Source organism: Clavelina lepadiformis, chromosome 9, assembly GCF_947623445.1.
Source record: "Clavelina lepadiformis chromosome 9, kaClaLepa1.1, whole genome shotgun sequence".
Classification (NCBI taxonomy): domain Eukaryota; kingdom Metazoa; phylum Chordata; class Ascidiacea; order Aplousobranchia; family Clavelinidae; genus Clavelina; species Clavelina lepadiformis.
In genome coordinates this window covers 12,877,094-12,885,737 of record NC_135248.1, presented here as the reverse complement: position 1 = coordinate 12,885,737, position 8,644 = coordinate 12,877,094, and the positions used below count along the sequence as shown (strand labels likewise).

At 38.8% G+C, this 8,644-nt stretch overlaps 1 long non-coding RNA gene across 3 annotated transcripts; it reads left to right on the top strand.

The window, feature by feature from the left end:
- Positions 1-1,122: 1,122 nt before the first annotated feature.
- On the top strand, positions 1,123-6,881 carry LOC143470268 (uncharacterized). 3 transcript variants are annotated; one of them, XR_013119328.1, is made up of 2 exons: positions 1,123-1,582; positions 2,728-6,881. It is a non-coding gene; the product is annotated as an uncharacterized LOC143470268 (long non-coding RNA). The 3 variants fall into 3 exon arrangements; XR_013119329.1 differs by having other exon boundaries at positions 2,534-6,881; XR_013119330.1 differs by lacking the exon at positions 1,123-1,582 and adding an exon at positions 1,590-2,338.
- The last annotated feature ends 1,763 nt before the right edge of the window (positions 6,882-8,644 follow it).

Genomic DNA, 8,644 nt, shown 5'->3' with positions numbered 1-8,644 from the left:
GTAGGTATTCCAGCTTAATTGTTTACGTCACTTTTCGTTATGATTTTGTGATGTTTTCAGTTATTTCATCAGTCGTTTCTTATTTCCATCATTTCGGCTCAGTAACCGAGTAGACCCTTGGCCAAGTCATTAAGGACGCTTGCTCATGTTCAATGGACCTGGTGAACAGTTCTAAATTCGTGCAATACGATATTTCATACTAAAACGAGATGTGTAGAATTCTAGCAATAAGACATCCTTTCTAGCCTATGGGGAGCCGTATTGCCTGACTCGCTGGCGTAATTTATGACGCATTTCATTACTGTCGTTGTGATTTTAGTCGCTCATGCTCGTTTGTCAACTGGCTCGTACTGTTGGTTGTGAAGCAACCATTGATATTGATACGATTTGTGTTATAGAACCGTAATGTGTTTGCTCCCTCGGGCACTTGTGTTTTCTAATAACGTGTACACGCCTCCCTGGTAGTAATTAGCGTTTTTCTGTTTGGCATTTTCCCCATTGCGCAAGCAAACAGTCAATGTGTCTGAGATGTGTGGGTTCGAGTTTAGTTTTCAGTGTTACATGTTGTCGATGATAAAATTTTACAGTCTTCTGTATCACTAAAAATACAACAAATATGAAATTGCTGCTTTTGTGTATCTAGGTTTTCTTGAGGTATTTACACACTGCAGAGTTTGGCATATCCATAGGCGCACTCAATACTGGTTTTAATGAGACTCTCTGCCGCACTTAAGGTGCGTTATATTGCCCTTAATAACTTAGACAGAAGTTCTGTGCACTCAATTTTCAATTGAGTTAAAGATTAAACAAGTGAAACTGTGTACATTAATGTGTAATTTTGCAGTTCCATTGCAGCTGAGCATTTTTCCACACCGCATTTGTCATTTTTCGTTGTTTGGCACATCGAAGATTTTTCAGAAAATGGCCATACTCTGCAGTCCGGCTGTACATCAGGTCAACTGAACAGCAGTAGGTGTCGTTAATGCCTCGCCCAAGTTCATTGCAACCGTATAACGTCTCTTGGTATTGAACATGGAACACGAGCTTCAAATATTGCAAGGCCAGCACTGCAACCACTCGGCTACCTAGCCAACAAGATAAAATGCACCCGGATTTTAACTGAACTGCACCCCCTGGCTTTAGCTATACTGGCATGCTTTTGAGTCTGGCGATTGTTACATAACATATTGTTGTGTTATTACAGTATTAGACTGCATCCGATTGTGGCATCTTGTTTAATGTCCAACTTTATTAAGTTATTAATTGGGCTCCAGAGCTATCCAACCTTAATAAATACTCTTCTCACTTAATAAATTTGTTTTCTTTTTGCAGTATAGGAAATGTTTCTAAATTTTTTTGTAAATTACACGAGATTTACAACCTATCTGACCTCATTCATTACATCTGACACTTCATTTGAGATGTATGATCATCACCGACTTAAAGAAATATCCTCGATAGCAAAGCTGAAAGAAATCTACAAATATAACGTGTCATAAAAAGTGCATGGCGCAAGCTCGAGCATACATAGCGACAAGTTTCGACTCACCATTGGCATCTTCGAGGAATACAACAACAAAGTGTAAGTGCGTGAGTTTGTAGTGGCTTGGGAGCCACAACCAAGACCGATATATCAATTGTGAGAACGTATGCGCCATTTAGTTACTGAAACATTGTTCATTGACAAAACTGCAATCAGCAATTCTGCAAGCTGCAATTTGGCTGCAGATGCAATCTGGTTGCAGCTGCAACTTGCTAAAAACGGCAATCGTTATGCAACATTTGGAAACGAGCTCTAAATAACTTTATGTGAAAACGCCGTTTAGTACGTTACCAGGCGATTTCATAACATCCTAGTTTTAACTGAATGTAATTCCCATTGCCAACGCTTTGTGTTCATCGTTCGCGCGTTTTGAAATGTTCGTGTATTTTGTGTTGAATATTTCCGTTCACAGCGCTCCACGCTGTTATAAGCTTAAACTTTTGTGCGTGTAGACGCTCAGTCAGAGATATTGAATCGTACGAACGTATTACGTCAGTCGCGTTAAAATGTAATTTGCTAAACTTGTCTTAAATGATGAATGTTAAGTTGTGAACGTATTATAATCGGAACCTGTACAGCTCCTACAATAAAGGATTGTTTTCTAATAAACTGTATCTGTTAATCGTAATAGCTTTCGGTTAATAACAGTAGTAACACGTTAAGGTTAGAGATTTCTAACCGCACGCAACCACGGAGTCAGATCATTAATTCGGCAGGTAAATTAAGACCGAATAGCAAGTTAAATCAAGCAGTGTCTCCGCAAGTTTATTGTGCAGCAACCTGATGACAGTGTAGGTAAATGGGAATTGTGTGTTATATTCTGCATATTAATAGATAGTTTGTGATTGTGTGTAAAATGGTGTCATCACAGTACATAATACCTTTTCTACATGGATAAATTAATTATAGTTGTTGTCGTTTTGTCGAATCTGTAGCTTTTGATCAGATATTCAGTATACTCGCTTAATTTGAATTCATTTAATTCAATAGTTTGTGCTTGTTGTGAAAGTAATTGAGCTCAAAGGCCTCATCGACCTGTGTGATTTCTACCTGCTTGAATAATTCGTCATTTCTATGCAATCCTACATAGCTTTCTAAGCTAGCTTCTATGCATTTCTCTTAAATGGTGAAAGTACATTATGTGTTTTGTTTGTTTTACAATTAATGCTGATAAAAATTTCTAGCCCAGGTATAAAAGAATATTGAAAGATGGTCAAAGACTTTGTGCCTATTAAGCTTGCTCTCCTGCACACTACCACAATGTATGGTGGGTTGCCCTTTCTCGAGTTCTTGGTTGGTTTAAAATTTTGTCTTAACAACTTTCATCTGATCTACTTTAAATATTTTCACTTTAAACAAGAAACTTATCTGATCAACACATAAGACTTGGTACAAGATAAGCACATTAATAAATGTCATTGTTTATACCAAGAATGTAATTGCACCATTCTAAGCATAATCAATTTTGTTGTTGGCTCATGGCCAAGTTAAATTTCATCAAATTTTTTAACTTGATGAGCAAAGGGCAGAATTCAAGGCCAAGAGCATGTTTAACCATCCACATCCGTGCAGAAAAACGATGTGGATTCCTGATCCCAAATCGGATTATCGTGACCTCAGCACAAGTGGAGATCACTTGAGATTGTGGAGAGTGGTAAGGCATCAAACACCTTGAAGAGTTTGGTTTCTTCGAGCTCTTGAACGAGTTGTGTCCCATACAGTCATCTACATCTGAACTTCCATCATCAGTTTATGTTCAGTGCAATAATTATTGGTCTTGTTAACATTCCTACATATATAGTTCATGACAAAGTGGTTGCCTTAAACAGAACTGGGTTTAGAATTTTTGAATCTGAAGTAGTTTAATGATTTATTCATTACACTGATGAACAAGTATCCGGTTTCGTCTGTATATGTCCGCTGTGCACTATTGTAGTGTAGTGTTGTTGTTCTGAAACAAGGTTGTTTCGAATTCAAATATGCAATTAGCTAAAGCCACTGGTAGTATTATTTGCTGAACCAAAAAGGTATTGTTGTACTTTGCTGAAGGTTAATATGTTTCAAATCCACCTTCACCAAATGTTTTGTGCTGTTTATTTTGTAATGTCAAACAATTGAAATTATATCCATAGAAATATTAACAATTGATCAATTGTACGTCATAATAAACGGTTGTTATTCCATTGTCCTCCAGGTTTATGACATGGCGTCCAGTCGAGCTGTAACAGGGAGGGACATGTTTGCGTCTGTCTGAGCGGATGGATGGATGGCATAAACGAAGATCATTGTTACGTTTATGTGAAGGAGCAACACAAGCCCACCAGTCATTGTATCAGCGGCACGACATCATGGTTGTGGACGTTCAACAGAACAGGGGCAAGACTGGTCTTTGTGGGGCGCTGTTCTCGATGTGTCGTTGCCGTGGTTAGTGGTGAGGGTGAAGCTTTGTTGTTGACAAGCTTTATGATTATATTAACCATCATGATCATGTACTAGATATTCCTTTTAGGCTAAAACGATTTTCCATTAGCTTCTAAAGAGCTAAAACAATGGGCTGTGTGACCAATTTAAAAGTTCGGTGGGGGTGAAATAGTTAGTTTTGTGTTTTAAAGTTTTTATTTAATCAAATCAAAAATACGTTTTCGGTCATAGAGATGAGCCGGGATGCCGTTCAAATCAGGGGCTTTTCAAGTTGGTTTTAATGCAATTTATCAAGCTCTCGAATCCTTTTTGGCTTGCATCTCGTTGTATGTCTCTGTTGGAGGTTTCCCGCCCATCTTGACAGTTGCTTGGTGTTGCTTGCTATGGTTCCAGCTACAGCTTGGAGGGAACCGACTGTTTTGTTTTAAGACCAATGACTTTTTAAGACTCCGATACAAAACTCATAAATTTCCTGGTTTTCGATTCTTGTTGAATTTCATCACAGTGGTTATTTCAATAATTAAAATTATTTTTGCCCAACAGCGTGACAGTTTTTGCGCATTTCTTCTTGCCGTGCTCACTCATTTGTATTTTCTTCGCCCTTTCGGAACGTCAAGGTGCAGTTACGTTGTGTGCCGGTGTCATATTGGGTTGTGTACCGCGCCAGTCGATGTTGTACAGTAACATCCGTCTCTGTCACGTGCCGGCGTTGCGGCTTCTGCCATTTCGGAAGTTGAACAATGAAGTTTGTTGACTTTTACAGCAATACCTACGAATCTCATCTCATGGCGTGATTATTGCTAATGAGTAACTGTCTTAGGAATGACTTGCATATGATCAGATAAATACGTACTAATTTTTCTGCTCATTTCGAGCACTGCATCTTGAGTTGAATGATAACAAAACAAAGATGGATGCCTGTGTTGCAGAGATACGTTCCTTACACGATCGTTTTAGGGCGCGACTTGCTCAAACGGTAAATGTTCAACTTTTGTAATGATCAATTTCCAATTCAATCATTTCATTTTTAGTAATAACACGGTGGGGACGAAAAGATCAAGCCGGTTGTTGACAAGTATGCGCTAATGAAGGGGAAAAAATTACAGCCGAGAAGGCTTAAAACATGTTCAAAAATAAAGGTAGCAATTGCTTGTAACTACCAGCACGGCCATTAAAAACCATAAAAGTTAACCTACAAAAAAAGAATTTAAAAAACCGAAGCAGTCGAACGGGTGATGTGTTCAAGCAAAATGCTTAAAACAGTAGATGGGGGAAAAACATTGTTTCGGTACACCATACACTCGCCTTTGATGGCAGGTTGGAAGTTCCAACTTGGAACGTATTTAAGTTTTCTCTGAACCAATTATTTTCTGCGGCTTTACGCAGTCAAAAATCGGGCTGTGAGGGTTTGGAACATACAGCTACATGGTAGATTTAAGAGTAGCGACAACGTTGTTAGTCGAGATATGTGAGAAAAACAGGCGAGCTTTATTTAAGCCGACTCCGCATGGATTAGGTTCGGGGCTACACAACTACAAATTAGCACCAACCACAGTAGGCAAAATTTATCCAATCGAGCCAAACGCAGAAAGCTATTTTGTCAAAAAATTCAAATATATATCTTAATCATTAACCTACCGAAATAAAAAATTGTTATAATCGTCAGTGCTCACCACGAATCCCTTCCCCGGTTCCGGCCGGACCCCTTGTCCTACCTCATACTCTGTGTTTGAGGCTACTGACTTTCACGCTGGTCATTTCATGCTGCTGCCGATACCCAGGCCGGGTATCGAACCTAAGACCTGCAGCACCGAATGCAGTGTCGAAGCACACGAGCTACGAAGTGGCACATACATACCATGTGGTGCAACGTATATAACCAACGATGATGCATCAGTTGTTAAATTTTGAAACGAAAAAGATTCAATCACATAGCTGTACGGGGAGCTGAACCCAAGACCTTTTCCTCCGTTTTCTGTGAGATATATCGCGAGCTACAACGTTTCTTGGGAGTAACCATCTTTAATCAACTTAGTTACCAACATTAGGTAAAAAAAATTTGGAAAAATTAATTAAGTTGAAGTTTGCGAGGACTCGAAACGTCATCCTTTGCACCGATGTCAATGACAAAGGGCGCGATCATTTCCGTGACCGCGCTGCGTGCAATGATCATGTAAGCAACGCCTTCCACCTGCTATGCATTGTCCTCTGTTCGTCAGGGTGTCAATTTAACCCACGATCGCTTCAACTCTGGACAATTCAACCAACGTGCTATGAAACCAAGAATGATTGAACGCAAGGATTATTCAACCCACAGATGTTGATTGGGTCATCCTGAGTTTTAGTTATCTTGAGTCGAATTCTCCGGGAATTGAATTGACCTGAAGCCGTTCGTCAGAATCATGACTTTGAGATAAAAAGTTTAAAGGACACCGACATGATTTGAACACACAACCTTCTGATCTGGAGTCAGATGCGCTACCGCTGCGTCACGGGGTCGTCGCGTAGTACAATGTTGTACCAGAATAAGATCATGACAATGAATGTGTGATAATATTGTGATTATAACCAAAACTAATATACAGATTATGTGAGATTTACAATTCTAATACTTATGCGTCGTTTTAGCAAAGAGTAACACGACCCGCAATCATTTCCTGTACCATTGTTGTGACGTAATATTTTGCCTTTCTCGTATGCGTTCAGTTTGTCGAAAATAAGTTTGTTAGCGCGATACAGTACGAATTAACAAGTCTGGGAATAATCAGCAATCAGCAATCTAATGCAGTTAAATATAGCTAAGCCAAAAATGCTATTACATTGACTGTTGAATGAAGTGCTGTTGATGTGCCAATGTTCTGTCAATTTGTAATCGTATAACGAAGAAACAATATAACCAGTTTATACAATCAACAAACTTGTGCAAACTACTGAACAGTACAATTTAAGATAAACTCAGTGCCAGGTCGGACAACTCTGTTTGTCAGCTCTGCAAGACAATCAGCTTTTAGCTGAACAAACGAGTCTAGGATTGATTAAGCAAACAACGGCCTTGAGACTCATTATATCGAAGACAATAAACATTCAGACAATCAAAGATTGTATTGGAGTGACTGGTACAGTCAAGTTCAACAACAATAACCAATCATTCCATTACAAATGGTATACATGCAATAGTCACACCTGCTATGTAGTAATGCTAAGAGGCAGAATTTATACGAGCAATCTTGCTAGATCCATTTCTTTGCTTTGCTCTGAGTTTCAAATATATATGTTTCGGAAGAGACGATCCAAATAAAAATGCTCACTACTGTGCCGCTCCATAAACTGTGCCTTCATCCGGGCAGGCACCGTAGTTTTAAGAACTGATAAGTGGCTTACGGCCGAACACCAGATAACTACCTCTCCAAATTGTGTTTTATTCACTCATGACTCGGCTGTATGGCTGGAAATCGAACCTGGAACTTGCGGCGTCGAAGCAAACGAGCTACAAAGTGGTAAATGAGAAGAGCGTGAATAGTATTGGGTTTATTACCGTAAATAACCACGCGTCAAATGCCTGGGTAGGGAACCGAACATGGGAGCTATAGTACGAAGTTGATGTGTGAAACGCCAGAACTATACAGCGGCATACTCGTTCTTTAAACATTCGAAATTATAAACTTTATTGGTTTGGGAGTAAAACACACAATTTAAACCATAACGCTGTTTACAATAAATACAATTAATACCCAGTACACAGAAATCAACACTGTAGGCCTGTATGTAAGACTGGATACAATGGAACACAATAGGTGTAATAATACTAAAAAATAGGTGTAAATTGGAAATAATACGACCGAAGAATTTAAATATAATTTTAGTAAACTGCGCCATTTCCAAAACTTTGTAGGCGGTGTTTGCATTGTTTTAATAACAAACATTTTGCTTTCATATTTCCAGGATTTAAAAATCAACAAGCATCGTTTTGTATGTTTTGAACATGAATTGCGTTCTTTTACGTTTTCTTTTATGTCAGAACCTCGTGTAGAAAGTCGTTTTCGTATTAAACATGCGTTACTGACCGTGCACGTCAGTTAAGTTAAGAACACAAGATAAGATGAGGTGGTTTTCTAACATCAGTTGCCGAATTTTTGGAAACAAAACAGGTCGATAAATACATTTCTTGTTTTCGTAAGCATTGGACTTGTAGACCTTGTGCATAAATGTCGTGGACCGCAAAGCTATGTAAGGTCGACAACTGAATTTACACAGACGTTTAATCTGTTTCGCTGCGAAATTGTGCGCTGAAAGAAACTGACGACTATTAATTCACGCTGGCAGTTATCTACTCGATACAATTGTATCACAAGGAAACAATGAATATTTTACGAGATAACCATTTCAACATATTGCTGCCTATTACAATTTTGAGCCTTCAACTATAACCATATCACTGGGAATGATTTGAAAGAAACCTGTAGGCCTAACCTTCCAAAGTGCATTGTGACATGGCGTTTGAAAGGAGGTTTGAGACTTAATAATCCCATTTTTACCGCTGTCCAAATTGTGGGCGGAAAGGCGAAATTTCTGAACGAGAGTTTTGACTTAATTTTTGAAACGCTTGTTAAAGCTGAATGCATCTGATGATGCCAAACAGTCAACTGCTCTTTGTTTTCACAAGTAAGCCGTTCCACTGCG